We start from the raw sequence: 19823 nt of genomic DNA, 5'->3' as shown, positions 1-19823 counted from the left end.
GGGAAAATATAACTTAAAATCAAGCATGCTTGCAGTGTGCACAAAATTTGCAGCCCAGACCCTAAACTGTCCCTCCAGAACAGACTATCATCTCTAAACAAAAATTCCTGAGCTGCTATAGTGGGACAGAATCATAGGCAAATAAATCACTTAAATAAGTCATATATGCATATCCAGAAAGAACTCTTATGAGAATCTCACCATCTAAGACTGAGCAAAAGAATCAAACCCTGGGAAGCAGACTTGGCCCAGTGGTTAGGGCATCTGTTTACCACATGGGAGGTCCGCGGTTCAAACCCCAGGCCTCCTTGACCCCTGTGAAGCTGGCCCATGCGCAGTGCTGATGCGCGCAAGGAATGCCCTGCCATGCAGGGGTGTCCCCTGCATAGGGGAGCCCCACGCACAAGGAGTGTGCCCCTTAAGGAGTGCTGCCCAGCATGAAAGAAAGTGTAGCCTGCCCAAGAATGGTGCCACACACACAGAGAGCTGACACATCAAGATGACACAACAAAAAGAAACACAGATTCCCATGCCGCTGACAACAACAGAAGCGGACAAAGAAGACGACGCAGCAAATAGATACAAAGAACAGACAACCGCGGTGGGGGGGAAGGGGAGAGAAATAAATAAATAAATAAACAAATATTAAAAAAAAAAGAATCAAACCCTATTGCCAGATTTTTCCCTCCTAAGGAATGACAAGCAAGAGCCATCAGAGCAAAAGATATGAAAACACTGGGCTGTCTTCCAAAAACCCTGACAGGCCTTGCTCAAGGTTGCTGCCAAGTTCCTTGGTGAGAAAGCTCTGAAATATTGTGGAACCTCTTGCCCTCGGGCAAATACTAATGCCTTCAACTGATCACTGTTGAAAGTGTCTGGATGCTTTTATGTCTGTGAGGTAGGCATTTCCTTGACCAAACTTGGACAACGTAGCCCTCTTGTAAACTGGTCAGAAGAAGACACATATTCTTCCTGATTTAAAATAAAATGCCTATTTTTAAATGTTTGTTCTTTTTAAAAGCAAATTACAGATTCTGAATATTCTATCACATCTCAGCAAGATTTTATTGTAAACCTATACAAATAAAATATATATTTCCATATATATTTAAGAATCCACCGAAGTTGGCTTCAGTTTCCATACTCAGCTGAAATCTAAATTTTGGTTTCATTCCAGAAGGTCAAAAAGCGGAATGCCTTCTTCAGATGTCATTTCTGGCCTTCCTAAATTGAAGCAAGCTCAATGACTGCATGGCTAGGGAGGTTACCACATCAGTATGACAATACCAATGATATGAACAAGGCACGTCATTTGCATATTTATCTGAAGATTCATTTTCGGTGAGCATACCAGATGTATGCTAGAATAAAAACCCCTTCAGCCAAAGGCAGCAAACTACATGACATTCAGGGGATTTTGTCATGTTCTTATTTGAATTGTTCAAAGAAAATGGAATGGCTGGTTATTACGTATTTTAAAAGACTGCTTGTAGAAAAGATAGCTCTAACACACTGTACTTTACAGATAACAGCATCAACATAGCATGCTTGCTAACAATATCAAAGATAATGCTTAGGGGGAAGCGGACTTGGCCCAGTGGTTAGGGCGTCCGTCTACCACATGGGAGGTCCGCGTGTCAAGCCCTGGGCCTCCTTGACCTGTGTGGGGCTGGCCCATGCACAGTGCTGGTGCGCGCAGGGAGTGCCACCCCACGCAGGGGTGTCCCCCGCGTAGGGGAGCCCCACGCGCGGGGGGTGCGCCGGTGAGGAGAGCTGCCCAGCGCGAAAGAGAGTGCAGCCTGCCCAGGAATGGCGCTGATGACAACAGAAGCGGACAAAGAAACAAGACGCAGCAAATAGACACAGAACAGACAACCGGTGGGGGGGGGGGATTAAATAAATAAATCTTTAAAAAAAAAAGATAATGCTTAGGAACTACCAATGATTCCTTGCAGAGAAAGGAGTTCAACTGGTAGAAACTGCGATGTCTTGAATGAGAGCAAACATTTATCACATAGTAGTTCTGTAAATATTCTTCTGTTATTCTCCTTTAAAGAAGTTGCTGAAATTAGTGTGCAGGCAGTTAAAACCAAGATGCAGAAGGAAATTTTTAAAAAAAGGTTATCTTGAAAGCCAATTACATGGCTCCACTGCAGCATTTCTGAGTCAAGGCTTTAAGCACACATTTTTGTGCTTATGTGAAGCAGCTAGGGCATGCAAAAATATCAGAGAAAAATTCATGTAAGAGCAACAATTTGGGCGGTGGACTTGGCCCAGTGGTTAGGGCGTCCATCTCCCACATTGGAGGTCCATGGTTCAAACCCGGGCCTCCTTGACCTTTGTAGAGCTGGCCCACGTGCAGTGCTGATGCACGCAAGGAGTGCCGTGCCATGAAGGGGTGTCTCCCGTGTAGGGGAGCCCCACACATAAGGAGTGCGCCCCATAAGGAGAGCCGCCCAGCGCAAAAGAAAATGCAGCCTGCCCAAGAATGGTGCCGCACACATGGAGAGCTAACACAACAAGATGACACAACAAAAAGAAACACAGATTCCCGTGCTGCTGACAACAACAGAAGCAGACAAAGATGACACAGCAAATAGACACAGAAAACAGACAACCGGGGTAGGGGGGGAAGGGGAAAGAAATAAATAAATAATCTTTAAAAAAAAAAAAAAAAGAGCAACAATCTTACTTCTGCTTCTGAGATTATCCAGATATATTCTCTTTCAAGCAGTGCACAAAACTGGGGTGAGGCATTATTCAATGAATTTGCATCATCCCAAGGAAAGCTTCAGGTCCAGGTGGTAAAGAGAAGACAAATCAGTTATTTGACAAAAAAGTTTAATAAGCTGGAGACAAACTACCACTCACACTGACAGAGCTAAGCAAAAAATAAACGAATAATTCAAAAACAAAAAAATAAAAAAAAAAAAGCCTTGCTCCTCTACCTCATCTGGAAGTCAACCCAGTATCACAAATATTCAGCACATTGATCATATCTGCCGAGAAATGGAGTTTCTGTATTCACTGTCAAACTCTGACTAGTACACTTTTAATAATAAAACTAATAATTTTTATAAAATTTCATATTTATACATGTATCCCAGAAGTCCATTTTAACAGTGATACTTAGCTTTGGCAATATCATTCCTTTCAGCTTTCCATCTTTCAACATTTGGTCAAAATGTACATTTAGCACATACCTAACATTTATAGAAAAAAGATTAGAGGGACATAAACCAAAATAACAGTGATTATCTATAGTTGATAGGCTTAGGAATACTTTTCTTTTAGCTTATATTTTTCCAATGGAGGAAGAGAAAGAAGAAGAGTAGAGAGGTGAGGGAAAGGAAGGCAGAGGGGGCAGGGAAGGAGAACAAAAATTTGTCCTAAAAAGAAAAAGGAAAATCCAAATTCAGGTTAAAAGGCAAAACCCTGAACAATCAGCACAAGCTGTACACTGCAGAGCTCCAGAGGTGCCATTCACATCAACTGATGTCAGTGGTGCCTCACGGAGTTGTGTGAAAGACTGCAAGCCCATCCCCTCACTAAGAACCAGCTGAAGCCTGCCTTTCTCTGTGAAAGCCTTCCTCAACACTTTCGGCCAAAATTCACTGAGTCCCAGAAACTAGCAGAAATAGCATTTAATCAAACTACATTGTCAGCAGCCCTCTCTAGACAGCAGCCCTCTCTAGAGTATGAATTCTTGAGAGCACATTTTCCTCTGTGGACCCTGCAAGCCCACCACAGTGTCAGGCACACAGCAGGAAGCCACTAAGTTTTAGCTAAGAACATATCACTGTCCACATACTTGCCAAACACCAACACTACTTCTACTTGATCTCAATTCTGACAAGACAGTGGCTAATTTTCTCTTCCACAAGGAATGTGCAGTTCTTGAGCCTTTGAAGGAATTAAGTTTATTGCAGCTTTTTCGGGTCACCAATTTGAAATGTATACTACTTTTCAATGCAAAAAAAATGCTTCAAAGAGTCATCCCTGTGGTGGCTAGGAGGGGTTGCACCTGTTGCTTAGCAGCAAAGATGCCCATCCAGGAGTCAGGATACCTACATACCAATTCAAGGCCTTGCCAGATGCCAACAAATGATTTAAGCCAGATGATTTAATGCATGACTTCACATGGCTACAAATTCCACAGATCACAATATACTAGGGACTCAGGACTCAGAATGACATGAGCCCAAGAGAGATGACAGTGAACAAATAAGAGACAATTCCAGGGAAACTGGTGTCAAGGCTTGTGACAACTAAAGCATGGCAAACAGAAGCCAGAAAGAACGGTAGGGACTATCCCATGCTCCTAAAACTAGTATGCCACCACCTTCATACCTTGCCACCCCCCAGGGCCTTGTACTGTGCTGGGGGGGGTGGGTAGAAAAGGCTGCAAGGAAGATAGTTTTACAGAAGGGCATTAATCAGCATGGCATCTTTCTTACTTACTTAAAGCTTTCTAGAAAATCAGTGATGTCGCTAATAACAGGTGTACACGAAATATGACCTTACAGTGGCAGAAGTGTCTGTTCAGGAGCCATTCTTTTTGTAATCCTCCTGTGATGACTATGGCCAAGTCGATATGGCTAGAATATTTCCCTAACAGACTAAGCTTGCGAGGGTAGGAAGGGCAGCTGCCTATCACTGTATCCCCAGTGCCCAACAGGTCCCTGGTTCATAGTAGGTGCCCAACCAGTATTTTCTGAAGCTTAATTTTCACAAAAGCAGTATGCATAACAACATGTACTTTCTGCAAATAATGTCTTTAGAACAACTTTCTATATGGTTAATTTTTCTTCTAGATATTATCTTTAAGGTTTGCACAGTATTCCATTGTATAGATATACATAATTAATTTATTGTTGGATATTTAGATGGTTTCTAGTTTTTCACTATGATAAACAGATCTAGGATGAGTAATAACTTTGATTATTCATTAAGATAAATTCCCAAAAGTAGAACAGCTGGGTCAAAGAGTAAGAAAGTATTTATGCCATCACTTTTAAAAGCCACCTGACACAGTCTTTTCTTGAAGGACAGTTATCATGAACTTTACTATTTAGGTAAACCCCATTTCCCTCTTATTAATCCAGAGGCAACTTTAAACTACTGTGGACTTCTCAAGAACAGAAATCTCCTTATACAGGTGCCTTTGACATCAAGAGCCAAAGTCCTAAACTGTCCACTCCAGACACATTTTCAGGGCTGGTCAAAGACAGTATCTGCCCCAAGTGGTATTCTGCTTTTCTCCAAGCGGTTCAACCTTCTCTTGTAGTTCAGCAGAGGACAAAACCACATTGTGTGGCATCACACACTCCTGCCTACTTTTCCTCCCTCTAAGGAAGCTGATCTTCCAATGATGCCAGCTACATCATTTTGCTTCTCTTACTTCCTCAGAGAAATAACTGAACCTGCCCCACCCATAAGACACAGAAACACAAGCCCTATCTAACTGTGATAAGGCTCTTAGTGTAACTTCCCACCTTTTAGGCAGTCATTTCTCATAAGCCTCTGAAAAGAGGGAAAGAGGGCAGTTAAGAGAAACTCCATGGCCTAATTTCAACTTTTTATTTCGTTTCATAAAAATGGACCTTTCAGAGACATTCCTGGTGAATTTAATGAAAGCTATGGACACTCTCCACAGAAAAGTACACTCAAATCCAAATCCAAAAGTACACACAAAATGCAAAATTTATTGCAGTGGCCATAGGAAGCCCATCCATGGACCCCAGTAAGAAACCTTAGCCATTGAGAGGACGTTCAAATGACCAAAAGAGGCTTGAGAAACTCCTGAGAGCCTTCTCACTATCCCACCTCTGCTTCTAACACCAAAGGGAGAAGAAAAGTTGGCCATGTTCAGGGGCCAATGGAAACTTGGAACACTGCCCAGCACAACTGCTGGTAACTCAGTAGTGTCTTACGGTGTAACTCAGGTGTCACTACACAGACAGCACCAGTAAAGCAAATGTCAAATTACTGACCTTGTTGAATGGGTGGCAGAGCCATCAGGGGGCAAGGTGAGGCTCTGTCTCATAACCACCTGACATGCTACATAGTTTACCTGATTATTGACCATCTGCCCTATTACCAAGAAAACTCCACGAGATCCAAGACTTTGCTTTGTACACCCCTCTATCCCTAGCCTTGTCAAAGCTGCCAGGCCCAATGATCCTGAATGCTTAAGCTAAAGACTGCGGCCATCCACAGGACTTCCACAGTGAGCCATGACGCACACACGGCAGTCTGTGCACTGAGAACTCCAGGTGAGGAGAGTGGACTAACAGCCAAGGCAACAACTGAGACAGGCTATGTTATGTGATCAGGAAGAAACACAAAGGAAATGACTACTCTGTCCAGGCAGTGAAAACTCTCAACACATGAACAGAGAGATGGGTACAGATGGACAGTCCCTGTGCAACAGCCATATGTTCTTCCAGTCAAGTAAATGGTCAACACCCCATTCAGTGAGAGGAAAGGGGACCTCTCAGATGCAGGAATCTCTGGGTCATCCTCAGCTACCCCTTCCCAAGCCACCTCAGCAACTGCAGAAAATGCCCTACGCTAGCAAGGGAACACAACCAAGATCTTCACATTGTGAGCTGGTAATTATTATTCCCCTTTCACATGAGAGAAAGCCCAAAAAAGTTTCAATCTGAGTCCACAGCTCTTTGCACCACTCCCCAAGGAATGTTCAAAAGCAGGGACCCTGGGTCCTTGCCTTTCCCAATCCCTGTTATCCAAAAGGACCTCTTTTCTCCCACTAGTACACAAATGTCTCAAGAAGGTCATTACAACTTCACAGGTGTGCCCTAGCAGCCAGTCACACCTGTCTCCACATGCCCTCTATCTCAAGTAAGCAGGGCAGGCTATCTCAGGCTTAATTCCCTAGATTCTTTCATCCACAGCCTTTTCTCCAGCAGGCCATCTTGCTGGCTTTCCTATTCTCAGGTGACTGACTGCCTGTGCACCTTCACACCAGCCACTGCCCCACTTGGCCTCACACATCTCCCTCTCCAACACTAGTTTCCTCAAGAGTAATAAACCCTCTTCTCATTTGCCCTCACGTACATCTGCACCCCTGCCACACACTCCCACCTCCTTTTCAAACGTCTGCCCCAACAGCTGTCAGCTTAGGAACTGAGGGGGGTGGGGGAGTTGCCAGAGAAACACCTAAGTTCCCATTAGCTGCTATTTCCCTCTCCTTTCCCATTTCTCCCACCTCTGCTACTGCCCCTCCTACCTGGCGGGGGGCGGGGGATCTCTCCCACTTCCCTAGGGGGCAGTATTCTTGAGGTCTATTATCCACCATCCTACCTGAGAAATTTTTTTATTCTTGAGGTCTGTTCATCACCCTACCTTTTTTCCTCTTTTTTCTTCTCTTAATGTGTGCCTCTCATCAACTTCACTTCCACCCTGAGCATCATCCATCTGCCTGGCTTAGCTGAGGCGCCCCCAGCCACCTGAGGTCATTGTAACATCCCTATCCTTCATGGCTTCACATACTATTTCTGCATGGAAATTGTGAAAGACTGAAGGTCCCACATTCCACACCATTAATAGAGAGAGCCTGCCTGGAGGGGCAGCCACAACTACCTTGGAAACACCAGCAGCTGGACAATCAACCACTGACTGCTGTTTCTATAAAGTGTTTTAGACATGGAAACTAACTAGGATAGAGAAAAGCAGTGCTGAAATAAGATTATTATAAACAGGATAATAAAAGATGGAGTGGAGCCACACACCATTCTTTTCACGTGTCCCATATCATAGAACTCATAGAATTTGGGGACTATATGACTAGGGAAAGGTCAGCTAATCCAAACTATCCATTTTCAGAAAAAAACGACCCCAAGTTTTTCAAGGTCACACCATTGGCAGATATGCCTTACCTTGTAAATCATTTGTAAGGACTTTAAGGTAGAAAGGGAGGGAAGGAGAGAGGGAAGGAATGAGAAGTGAGAAACACTAAGAACAAAAATGAAGGTAGAACTGAACACTGGCCAAAAACTGACAGTAAATAAAAGGTTGTTTTTAATAAAGTCTTTCTTTAAAAAGCTGACCTGCATTCATCTTCTCCAGGTTTTACATTCCTAGGAGGTAGCTAAAATTTACCCACATTTTTCTAAAGACAAAGAAAGAAAACCATCAAATGGTTGCATGACTTCTAAGCAGTTTTGAAATGCAGCCCCAGATCTCTATTCTCCTTCACAGACTGCTTACAAACCACACACCTCACACCTTTCCACTTCCCCTGTTGTCAGAGTTGTCTCATTGAAAAAGCAAACCCCATGTTACTTTTGAACCACCTCCAGTCCCATCCATGCTAACCTATGCTATCAGTTACCTTCTCAAATGCTCTGCCTACCATAGCCAGCCTCTCCCAAGTGAACTTCTCTGTCCAGCCCTCCACCCCCGTGCCTTAGAGCGCCCAGGATACTGCTGCACTCACTACTTGGTGTTGACACTTAGCTGTAGACATGTCTGTCTCCCCCACTAATGCATCAAGGTGTCAGCCCCATCTCACTCATCTCTGCACCTTAGAGCTTAACAGGAATCTAACCCACAGCAGCACACCCTCAAGAGTGTTTACTGCCACTGTAAACCCTGCGTTAAAGACCAGACTTAAGAGCATCTCGCAGACATGAAATGGTGTCTCAGGCCTCGCCAGTCTTTCCCTGGCAAGCCCTCCATCTTCTCTGCCCTGCCACACCCCTCACCAAGCATACAAGCTATTCCAAGCTGATGAGATCACAGGAGAGCCCTGACAACTAAAACAGGAAAATTTGGACCAATGTTTCTTCCCAAATGCAATTTACCTGAACCCTTCTCCTCTGACTCCTGCTGTCAGCAATAAAATGAGTTAATTTCAAGCCCTGACTTCCTGCAAAATCTTTTAATTCTGAAAGTTCTTCATTCCACAATTTTGTCTGTGGCACTGTTTAAATGGGAAAGACACAGCCTGGATTGCAAAACAGCAAACTTTTGCTGTAATAACACAGTTCATACTTCTAAAGGGTTTACAGCGTGTAGGCGCTGCACTAAGTTATACATGGTAGCTCTTTCACTTCGCAACAGCTGGAGAGAGGTATTCCACTTTTTTTTAATTCAGTACTACATACAAACAGTTTTCCACTACAAATAACCCAGTCAAATAAGATTCTCTTCTGCCTCTCCACTACAAGGCTATGTATCTTAACATACTATAATTTCTATGGGCCATAAATTTCCCATGGGGATAAATAATGGCCATTAACCTTTTTGGTCTATGGCAGGTAGCGGGAAAGCAACAAAATAAAAGAAACCAAATTCAGGCCATCTTCCAAAGATGGGATTTATTAGATCATTTCATGTTTCTAATAAGTCTTGACATTAACATGAATTTCCAAGTTTTCTCACCATCCTGGGTCAAAAGAAACACTGCCAAACTGGGAAAGCAAATTTCTGCTCGGTACTGGCTCAGAGACTCCTCTGCTGTTCCAGATAAACAAGATCAAGCAAGTTCAGTTTAGTTTTAATTTCGTGAGGTAGAAGATATTTAAAATTTCTAAAACTGAAGTCTTCCTGATAATAACCAGAGGAAGGAGCTGGTTCCTCGCTGACAATGGGTACTGCTTCCAGTGGCAGTTCTCCAAGAGTGGACCCCAGACCAGTATCATCTGGGTGCAAGTTTAACATTCAAACTACCAGGTAGGGCTCCAAACTCCTGCCTCAGAGATTCTGCTGGGGGTAGGGCTCAGCACGGGGTATTTTACATGCCTGCAAGAGGACTATAAGGCACACTGAAATTTGAGAACCAGTCTGATAAACCTCTAAGGTGACAGGATATCCTGATGGACTAACCTGTATTTTACTACTCTTTGCATACTTACGAAGACTCCCCACCAAGGGCACCTAGCGTTGTTGCATTTGCCAAGTGGCGAAGACCCCAAGCACTGAACTCCTTCAGAGCACTCCTTCTTCTACTTTCTTGAGCAAATGACTTGTACCCCCTTCTCTGTTTCTAAAAGGGGATAATGACAATATCTGTCATTAGCCCCCAGCAAATGTGAACCCCTCTAATTACTACATCTCTACCAACAGGTAACTCAGAAACTAGGGATACAGCAACATGAAGCTTGATTTGTGCGTATTAAGCCCCTGACTTATTCCATCCATTCCACTTTATGTTTTTGACAGAGATCACCCTGGCCCACATGCACTGTGCCTCCCCATCTTCAGGCATTTACTCACCCAGTCTACAGTCTGAGCACCCACCACATGCTCAGAAACATGCAGAGACTTCTTTGGTCCAGCGGACATGCAACATGCCAGAGGAACTCTATGAAGATTAACAAAAGTAGCAACAATAATGGCGTACATTTCTATCTTGCTTACCTTGTACCAGGCAGTAAGTGCCTTACAAATGCTAAATCATAAAGTGCTCGCAACAACCCACTGAAGTTACTGCTGTTACCACCCACCAGGACTGGGGAAATGGAGGCATGGAGGGTTTACATAAGCTGCCCAAAGTGTCATAGCTCCTAAATAGGGAGGCTGAAATCCACATCCAGAGTCAGTGCTCTTAACCACTGCACTACAAGACAGACAGCTGCTGGCTTTAGTTACCTACCAGCCACCAGTTACCACTGATCCTGAACGAAGCACAGTCTAAGGCACTGTCATGGATTCAATACTTTGGCCCTCAAGGCCCAGGACAGAAATGCTAATTACCCTTGATTTCTCTCCCCTCTTCTCTCCCCCTTAATCTAATTCTACCAAAATCAAATCAAAATTGTTTTAGAGCAGGATTTCTCCCTTAATTCCTCTTGTACCACACTACTTATCCCCTAATGATATACCATCTGTCACATCCAATTGTTTCTTGTATGTCATTCTTCTCTTCCCCATTTCTTTTCCATAATTATTTTCTTCCCCTTTTTTTTCCATAATTTCTTTTTGGAATTATTCACACACTCTGTGAAACCCTCAAACGAGACAGAAGTATAGGATTATACATATAGTCATACAACAAGAGAGTGTTACATGGTTAACTGGGTGGCTTATTCCCTTTGCTTTTCAGAGGCTTCTTTATTGTCAATCCTTAAGAAGCAGAATAAAAGTAAGATGTTACTTAAAGCCAGCACCAGCGGAGCTATTACACCAACATTCACTGAGCAGCAACTCTCTTACAAGACCAGTACTCCATGCCTTTCCTACAGTATTTCACTTAAACCCCTCAGCAGCCTTGTAGAGGAGGGGCCCTACACCCACTTTGAGGAAGGGGGAACCTGGGGCTCCGAGTAGTAACTTGCCCAAAGTCACTCAAGGCTAGTGAGAAAAGACAGAGATCTAAATGAGATCTGCCCCAAAAGCACTCCTCTGCCTACCTCTAAGGTGGGGATTAAGGTGCCCAGACAGAAATTCTCCTCAAAGATACACCATTACCCTTGGAAAACATTGTATTATGCCAGAGAGAATTTTAAACTCTATTAAAAAGCCCTTTTTAAAAGACTGGGTGATAACCATGTTCATGGGTAAAATTACAATAATAAGAGTGGAAAAGGCATCAGTTCTCTACATATTAGACGATCCAGTCAAGGGCAACACAAATAGTACATCCAACATTTTCTTGAGAACTCAAAATTAGTATGTTAAGGAAAAGAAGTCCAACATAAAAGAGTATCATACTGTGAGGTCCCATTTACATAATATTCTAAAAAATACAAACTAATCTATAGCAACAGGAAGCAGATCAGAGACTGCCTGCATCTAGCGACAAAGAGAGGGACTAACTGCAAATGGGGCACATGGGAAGCCGTGGAGTGAGGCAAATGCTCTATCGTGGTTGTGGTGGTATTTCACAGGTATGTTCATCTCTACATCTGTCAAAACTCATCAAATTGTATACTTTAAATTTATCATATGTAAATTATAATTCTTAAATTGAGAAAATAGATTCATTTATTTATGTGAGAACCTGATGTATGATAAAGGTTGCTCCACAAAAACTACTGGGGAAAGAACACACCGTTTAATAGATGATTTACTGCAAACTGATCATTAAACTCAAAAGAAAAAAATAAAGCTGGATTCCTTATGCCATATAAAAGATGAACCTCAAACAGATCTAAGACCTAAATGCGAAAGGTAAAACAAGCAAACTGATAGAATAAAATACAGACTAGCCTGGTAATCTTGTGGTGAGGAAGAACATCTTAAACAAGACTGTTAAAGTACAACATAAGGCAAAATTTGATGGATGTGAGCTATATCAAAACCAACAACTTCTCATCAACAGAAGTTACCACTGAAAAAAGTTAACAGATAACAAAATATGATTAATATCTAAAACAGGCAAGAAACTTCTGCAAATCAACACATTAGAAAACACACTGAACTTAGTCAAAGAAACTGGAAGAGTTAATATATTAAAAGATGCCCAAATTCAGTAAGAAATCACATAAATTCACATTAAAACAATGAGATACCAGTTTATAGTATCTCATGATTAGAAAGGTGGCAATATCAAACATTGGCTAGGATATGGGGAATATGAAACTTTCAAGCACTAATAGGAGTGAGTAAACCCCTTCAGCAACTCTGGAGATTACTCTGGCAGTATTTCACAAAATCAGGTGTGCTTGTACCCTATAACCTAGCCATCCCATTCCAGGGTATAGGCCCTTGAAGCAGGGTTCTCAAACTTTCCCAGACCAGCTTGTTAAAACACAGATTGTCGGTCTCTGCCCCCAGGGTTTCTGATTTAGGAGGTATAAGGCTGAGCCCCAAAATCTGCACTTCTAACAAAATTCCAGGTGATGATGCTACTGGGTGTGGACCACACTTTTGGAACCACAACCCTACAAATAGTCTCACATACATCTTTAAGAGACCACAAAGAGGATATTCACCCCAGCTTTGCTTGAGTAGCTGCAATGGAGACAAGCTAAGTGTCCATCACTAGCAGAATGGTTAAGGAAAACTAATAAATGTATACCAAGCCCTACAAAGCAGCATTCACAAACAATGCACTAGATATACCTATACTAACAAAGATCTCACAAATAAAATACTGAATGAAATTCTTTAGACTTTCATGAATGTTTGCAAATTTAGATAATAAAAAGTTTTAACATCAAATGAAAAGGAAAAAGAATGAAGCCCACAGCACAGTAGTACAGTACCACTTATGGAAATTAAAAACACACAAAATAATACATCTTTAACAAGGATACATCCATATCCAAAAACATATATCCAACAAATGAGAGGCAGCTCCTCTGGCAGACTACAAAATGGGAGAGGGAATGAAGGAAAATAAATAACTAAATAACTAACTAACTGAATAAATAAATAAATAAAAGAGGCTTTGCAGAGAGAAAGGAGCAGATGCCAACAACTAAAGAAGTTTAAAAGTTAAAACCAGCGCTAAGCCCTCAAGCCACCTGCATTTACATACAATGGCAGCTTCAGTGAAGTCCCAGTAGCCTAGCATCACTAAGGGGAAGACCTGTGTGCCACCTAGAGAATGCAGGGGAACCATTCTGAAACACAAGCTTGGATTGCGGCCACAATGATCTAACCTGCTACTGAACCCTGGTTTTCCCCTCTTTGGTACATCAGTACTTAAAAAGTACGTGTTCTTGATTTCAACCAAAGGGTGTGTGTATGTGTCTGTGTTTGTGTTTGTGTGTGATGTTTATATGTGAAGATCAAAACAACTCCGGAGGCGGGCAGAGTACTCCAGGTAAGGCTGAGCCACACTTGTTGATCAGCCATTCCACCTGGTTTTTGTTGTTTTTTTTTAAAGATTTATTTACTTCTCTCCCTTCCCCACCCGGGTTGTCTGTTCTCTGTGTCTTTTTGCTGCATCTTCTTTGTCCACTTCTGTTGTTGTCAGCAGCATGGGAATCTGTGTTTCTTTTTGTTGCGTTATCTTGTGTCAGCTCTCCGTGTGTGGCACCATTCTTGGGCAGGCTGAACTTTCTTTCGCTGGGCAGCTCTCCTTACGGGGCACACTCCTTGTGCGTGGGGCTCCCCTACGCAGGGGACACCCCTGCATGACAGGGCACTCCTTGCACGCATCAGCACTACACATGGGCCAGCTCCACATGGGTCAAGGAGACCTGGGGTTTGAACCGCGGACCTCCCGTGTGGTAGACGGATGCCCTAACCACTGGGCCAAGTCCGCTTCCCTCCACCTGGTTTTATAGAAACCGGAAGTCTCAGTTACAAAGCCATCTTCCTGGAGTCAACTTCCCCCTTTCTCTTCTACTTTCTTCACTCTCCCCTCCCCCACATCCAATGCTGCCTCCCAACTCCCACCACTTCCAAATTGATCTTGTGATTTAGTAGCTTACTAAGGGGAAAAACTTTATAGCCAAAGCTTGTAGAAGACAATAAATGGCCATTTATATTCTAGAAGAAGAGCATTTAACAGAAAAGCCAAAATATTTAAGACCTGGTATGCCATAAATTCTTCCAGAAGAGAATGCTATGACTATAGCTATCATCCCAAAAAGGCAAAGGAGCCATCTATAGCCAGTCATACCCCCACAAGGGCAGACTGGCAGCACAGTTTTTCCAAGAGACACTGAATAGTTTGCCACAAAGTTGTGGGAAAGTGGTTATGGGAAAATCAGAAAATAAAAATCACCACAACTGAATTTATGTGAGAAAATGCAATAGATCCTTCTGGGTAACTTTAAATAAGCCCATGTTAGAAAAGCATGTCTTTAGGGGAAGAAGTCGCAGCTAAATCATTGGAGGGAGAATAGTGAAGATCTAGTGCAGACAAGTGAGTTGGCCTCACACTCACATCTCCCCCAAGGACTGAGGCACTTATCCGCATATGGAAACAATCCAGAATTTTTATTCCCAAAACAGTATTTCGTATTTTCTACAGAAGTAATTTTTTTTATTGGATGATAAAGGGCTGGGAATTCTACAGTTTTCTTGAAATGTTTTGTGTGAAATGCAGTTCTGTAAATTAAATCATATTTGACGTCTAACAAACGCACTTTTTTTGTTTAAAAAAAAAAAAGTCCTTTTGATTTTCCTGAGATATGTTAGCAAAGTGGAGGATCTGTCACCAGTTGAAAATTCAGGGATTGACCAGGAAAAAGTAAAAATGTTGAGTTTTCAAGCAAAAACTGAATGTCTATAGCCAACATAAGCAATTATGACTTACGGAAATTATGACTTTAAGGGTCAAAACAAAAAATGGCATTGATGTGTATACTTTATTCTAGTGACAGTGAGGAGAGAACCCCATTTACAGACTTAAAAAAATGAATAAGGTACATAGTGATTACTGAGAAGCTTTACTGTTACCAATAATTTTTTTGAAATTTCAGATGCAAATGTGTTGAGTATCTACTACAAGTTAGGCTCTGAGCAATATGCTAGGAATCTCAGACAAATGAGACACTGTTTTAATTACTATGCCTCTTCCCTTAGAATTAATTTCCTTTTTTTAAAAAATACTTAGGATATTTGAAATAACTCATTATCAGCACTAAAGAGTTGCAGAAATACATCTTTCTATTTTACTAAAAATGTAACTGTCTAGCCACTCCAGCAGAAATGGGTGGAAGGAAAAGGCTATTTCACTGCTTTACATATCCCTCTATCACCTTCTGCAGAATAACCTCTTAAACTGGTGTGCGGTGACAGCTGCCACCTCCTGCTATACAGCAGGTTAGAGTTGGAGACAAACATTCTACATAGTTTGAGAGAAGCAGGGAAGAAGCTCACAGGAGCAGTGCTCCCAGAGACCTTAATAGGAAGCAAGATACGGAAAATGTGCTGCTATAGGCAGAAGGCAGCTCCTGGAGGTTCCCCCATAGCTGGCGCCTCCAACAGCAAGCAAAGCCTGCTGCTGCTTGCTTGCTCGGCCAAGGCATGGCTTCAGAGTTGGAAGGCTGCCACCTGCTGAATCACCAAACATCCCTGGGCTTCCCTTGAAGCACTGGCCAGACAGGCACCCATCCCCCGCCCGGCTTCTCCCGAGGACCTCTTACACAGCGACCAACCAATCAGCCAGCCCTCTCTCCCCTTCAGCAAAGCCCAAAACAGGCAACCCCTTACCTGTGGACAGCTCTAGGCAACTCCCATTGTGTTCCTACGTCACCGGTCCCACTCCTCTCTGCCTACTCAGTGCGCCCCTGAAGGTTCAACCAACAGTGCCAGGAAGCGTGGGGATGGCACAGCACACCATGACAAGCATTCTCAATACTTCCACATCTAGGCGGCCAATCAAAATTCCCGCAAATCCGAAAGCAAAATTACCTGTCGAAACAGGTTGAAAGATCCAGGAAGGTAAATGTCAAGGGAGCTAAAACAGTAGGCAGGCGCCATAACATAGAAAATAAACTTCCCATTCAGAAACGAACCTTCTCTCTGGATTTCATAAGCGTGGACGGCTAAAGTCTTTACGGTATGAAGGTGAAAGGAAACATCTGAGAAGCACCTGCCTAGGTTCTCTGAATCCCATCCAGCCACGGCAACCCTCACCCTGATTTATACTCGCGACTGCCAAGGAAAGCAAGCCTAAAACCAGAACGGGCTAGGCTGAATCCGTTAGCTGGACGAGGGCACCCTAACCGGCCCGCCGGAGGAAGCCCAAGCCCGAGTTTGGGGGAAGACGGTCGGAGAGCCACTGCTGTCGCCGCTCTGCCCTTGACAAGTCGCCTCAGGATCGCGGAGGCTCCTCACTCGCAAGAAGAACCGCATCCTGGGGAAGCTGCCGGGTCCGAGTTACGCGCACGGCCCCTCCGGGCCTTCTTCTCCCTAAACCCCCACCCGGCGGGGCAGCCCCGGAGCCTGAGGGCTGTTACGCGGCCTGGGCAGGGGAAGCTCGCTTCCCCGCGGGATGAGGGGAGCCCCACCTGTTAAGTTGTCGGGGCAGCAGCAAGGGCCCACGGCGGGGGAAAACCCAAGTCCTGGGCGCCCGTTCGGCTACCTGGCCCCGCGGTACCAACCGACACGACGCCGCCCGGGCCGTGGGCGTGAGGGCCGTGCTCTGGGGTCGCCCCTGCTGTACTCCGGACCCCGGGGGACCTGCCCAAAGGCTCCTCGCCTCCGGGGTCCCCGGCGCGGCCACCGTCCGCCTGACGCTCGCCCCAACCCGACACGAGGCAGCCTTCCGAGCCCGCACGCAGCACCTCCAAAAATGTGCCCACGGACGCCTCTGCCTTCCTCCCCGCCCCGAGCTGGGCGGCCCGCCCCTCCGAGCGCTGACTCCCGCTGTCGGGCGGCCCGGGTGCCCAACCCCCCGGAGCGGCGACGCTGGGAAAGCGCCCGCCAGGTACGCGCGCGGCTCCGCGCTGACTGCACTCACGCCCCCTCGCCCCGCGGCGCCCCGCGCGCCGGACCCCGCATCCGGCGGGGCCGGCTGGGCGGGTGCTCGCACTGCCCCCGCAAGCGCGGGGCCGTCTCTCCTCCCCCAGCCCCGCGACTCACTTGCACCGTAGGCGCGGCCGCCGCCGGAATTCCGCGGACCGAGCCCCCCGCGGCGGAACGAAATCCAGGGCGGGGCAGCGCCGGGGCCGCACCCGGAGATCGCGCTTTCCTGCGGGCCGAAGGGCGCGGGTACTGAGCTGCCTTCCCCGGCGGGCCCTTCCCTCTCCCTTCCTGCCCACCGCCGCCGCTGCCTCGCTAGTGCGAACGCTTCCGACTTGCCACCGCGAGCCTCGCAGGCTGACGAGCATGCCCAGTCCGCGGCCCGAGCCAGCCCGACTTCCCGCGCGGCGAATCCGCTCCTCCGGGTGTTCGCGGCGGCCGGGCCGTGCTGGGGCCGGAGGCGGGGAGGTGGTGGGCCCGGCGGGGACTGGTGGGGCCCTGGGCCGGCTGGCACCCTAGGGGCATCTCGAGAATGACCCGTTTAATTTTACTTTCAAGTAGTGGGAAGATTGGTAGGCGGGCACTTTCCCCCACTAGCACATTTTCCGGGGACCGCTTAGTGAGACCGCACGGGAGGCGGATTTTAGGGACAGGGAAGGTAAACAACCTAGGGACAAGGGAAAGTTAAGGAGCCGGAAGTAGTCAGAGGAGGGAACGCAACTCGGGCTCCTGGGTCGCCTAAGACCTGCGATGTTTGTGGTTAACTCCTGATGGGTAGTACATTTTCAGAAAGGCGGGACTCTGACTCTTCGGCCCAATTTCAAACTAAAGTCTACTGATTCTATTTTGAACCCTCAAACTTAATAACCCGCCAGCTGCGCGACCTCCGCAACGCCGGCCAGCGCAAGGTGGGAGGCGGACGAAGATCTCTAACCCCTGCGGGTGAGACTCAGGCGGAGTCAGGACCCAGGCCCTCCCTCCAGCCAGCCCATTCGAGCTATAGCGAAAACCCGGAGAGAGCCAGAGCGCGGCCGAAAGCACTGCGCATGCCCAGTAGCCCGAGCGGGTGCGGGTTACCCGAAGATTTTCTTCGGCGTCCGGGGCTGGACTCCAGCGCCCGGGTGAGGGGTGGACGGTGCGGCGAGCAGGCCTTCCGCCGCGGCACTGTCGCTGCCAGACCGGACCGTGCGGCTCCCCGATAGGGGGGAGGCAGCCCGTGGCTGTGCCTCCCACAGGGTTGGGGACTCGGAGAGCGGGGGAGGAGGCGCGCGGGGTGGCGGCGCGACACGTGACTGTCCACGGAGCTCCGGGCAGCCATCTTCTGCCCGGCCACCAGGCTGCCGGCGATAGGGGAGGGCCCGGAGCCTAGCGCCCTCTGCCCCCGCCACGCCCTCCCGCCGGGCTCCGACCTCCGCTCCGCACCTGCCTCTGTCCCGCCGGAGGGCGCCGGGATTGCTGGACTGACCCTGGGCTGGTTTGGAGAATGGGTTTCAACCAGGGCATGGGGCAAAACGGCTGCGAAACCAAGAGGACAGTCGTTCTGCTGGGGCCGGGAGGCGGATTACGTCTGCTTTTCCCCAGAGGCGGAAATTGGAGGGAGAGGCGTCCCCTTCCGTAAGGCAGCGACACCCCAGCTGCTTTCCTGTTCTAACCTACTCCTTGCAGAGGAGGCGCGATGTGTTGACAGGGCCAACTGGAGTCTGGACAGGGCCGTCGCTCTTACGTGCTGTGCTATAAATACCCCGCGACCCCTGCTGGTGGGCAGCTTGGATAGTGACGAAGTTGGTAGTGAACATTGATGAGCTCCTGCCATGAGCCACTTGGGGTCCTTGTGCTCCCTGGACCAGCAGAGTCACCATCACCTGAGAACTTGTTAGAAACGTCAATTGTCTCGGCTCCTCCTAGACCTACAGAATCAAACTCTGCGGATGAGGTCCTGCAATCCTGGTGGTTCTGACGACCGTTAGGTCTTTCAGCTAGTCCTTACAGCTGATAGCCGGTTTACTTATTTCTTTCCACTAATCCTTACAGCAACCTAATTTTATAAATTAGGGATTGAGAATACATGTAGCAAAATTGTGAGAGATCAGGATTCAGACCCAGGCATTCTGCTCCAGTGCGGGCGTTTTATGATGCCTCTGTCTTTTCTGGGTTCCCTTTCTTTACCCCTACAATACCAAACTGGTCTTCTCTGAGGGATTGAGGGTATTTGACAAGTAGGCTTTAAAATAACTGAAATTCAGTTCAACCACAGTATCTTGAGTTTCTATGGAGGGCAAGACTGACTCACAGTAGCCCCCCTGGGTATTTTTTATCAGTTTGCACCTAGGTGGTGAAAGATAAGCCTGTTTTCTTGTGCTGTAATTTTTTACAAACTAGGGAAGTAGCTGAAAACTGTTGGCTGATTTCTCTGGAGTGCTATTTATGCAGAATGTCCTCTAAACTTTGGACTTCCAGAAGTAAGGTCCAAGTAAAATCGTGTGTTAAAT

The 19823-nt window shown here is 46.2% G+C and overlaps 1 protein-coding gene across 25 annotated transcripts in view; it reads right to left on the bottom strand.

Moving 5' to 3' along the window:
- SGMS1 (sphingomyelin synthase 1) overlaps nucleotides 1–19063 on the bottom strand; it is a 390648-nt gene extending 371585 nt beyond the window's left edge. For 3 of the 25 annotated variants that reach the window (XM_004462387.5, XM_012526713.4, XM_012526714.4), the window contains exon 1: nucleotides 17455–17743. The gene's annotated coding sequence lies outside the window, so the exon portion shown is untranslated. Of the gene's footprint in view, nucleotides 1–16080; nucleotides 16860–16880; nucleotides 17321–17454; nucleotides 18245–18411; nucleotides 18559–18756 lie in introns of those variants that run through there. The other 22 variants (XM_058298848.2, XM_058298855.2, XM_071215795.1 and 19 more) reach the window with 19 other exon arrangements.
- Nucleotides 19064–19823: the final 760 nt, after the last annotated feature.

This window comes from Dasypus novemcinctus, chromosome 6, assembly GCF_030445035.2.
Source record: "Dasypus novemcinctus isolate mDasNov1 chromosome 6, mDasNov1.1.hap2, whole genome shotgun sequence".
In the NCBI taxonomy this organism is placed as follows: domain Eukaryota; kingdom Metazoa; phylum Chordata; class Mammalia; order Cingulata; family Dasypodidae; genus Dasypus; species Dasypus novemcinctus.
Note: the sequence above shows the minus strand (reverse complement) of the source record. Positions and strands in the feature narration are given on the sequence as shown.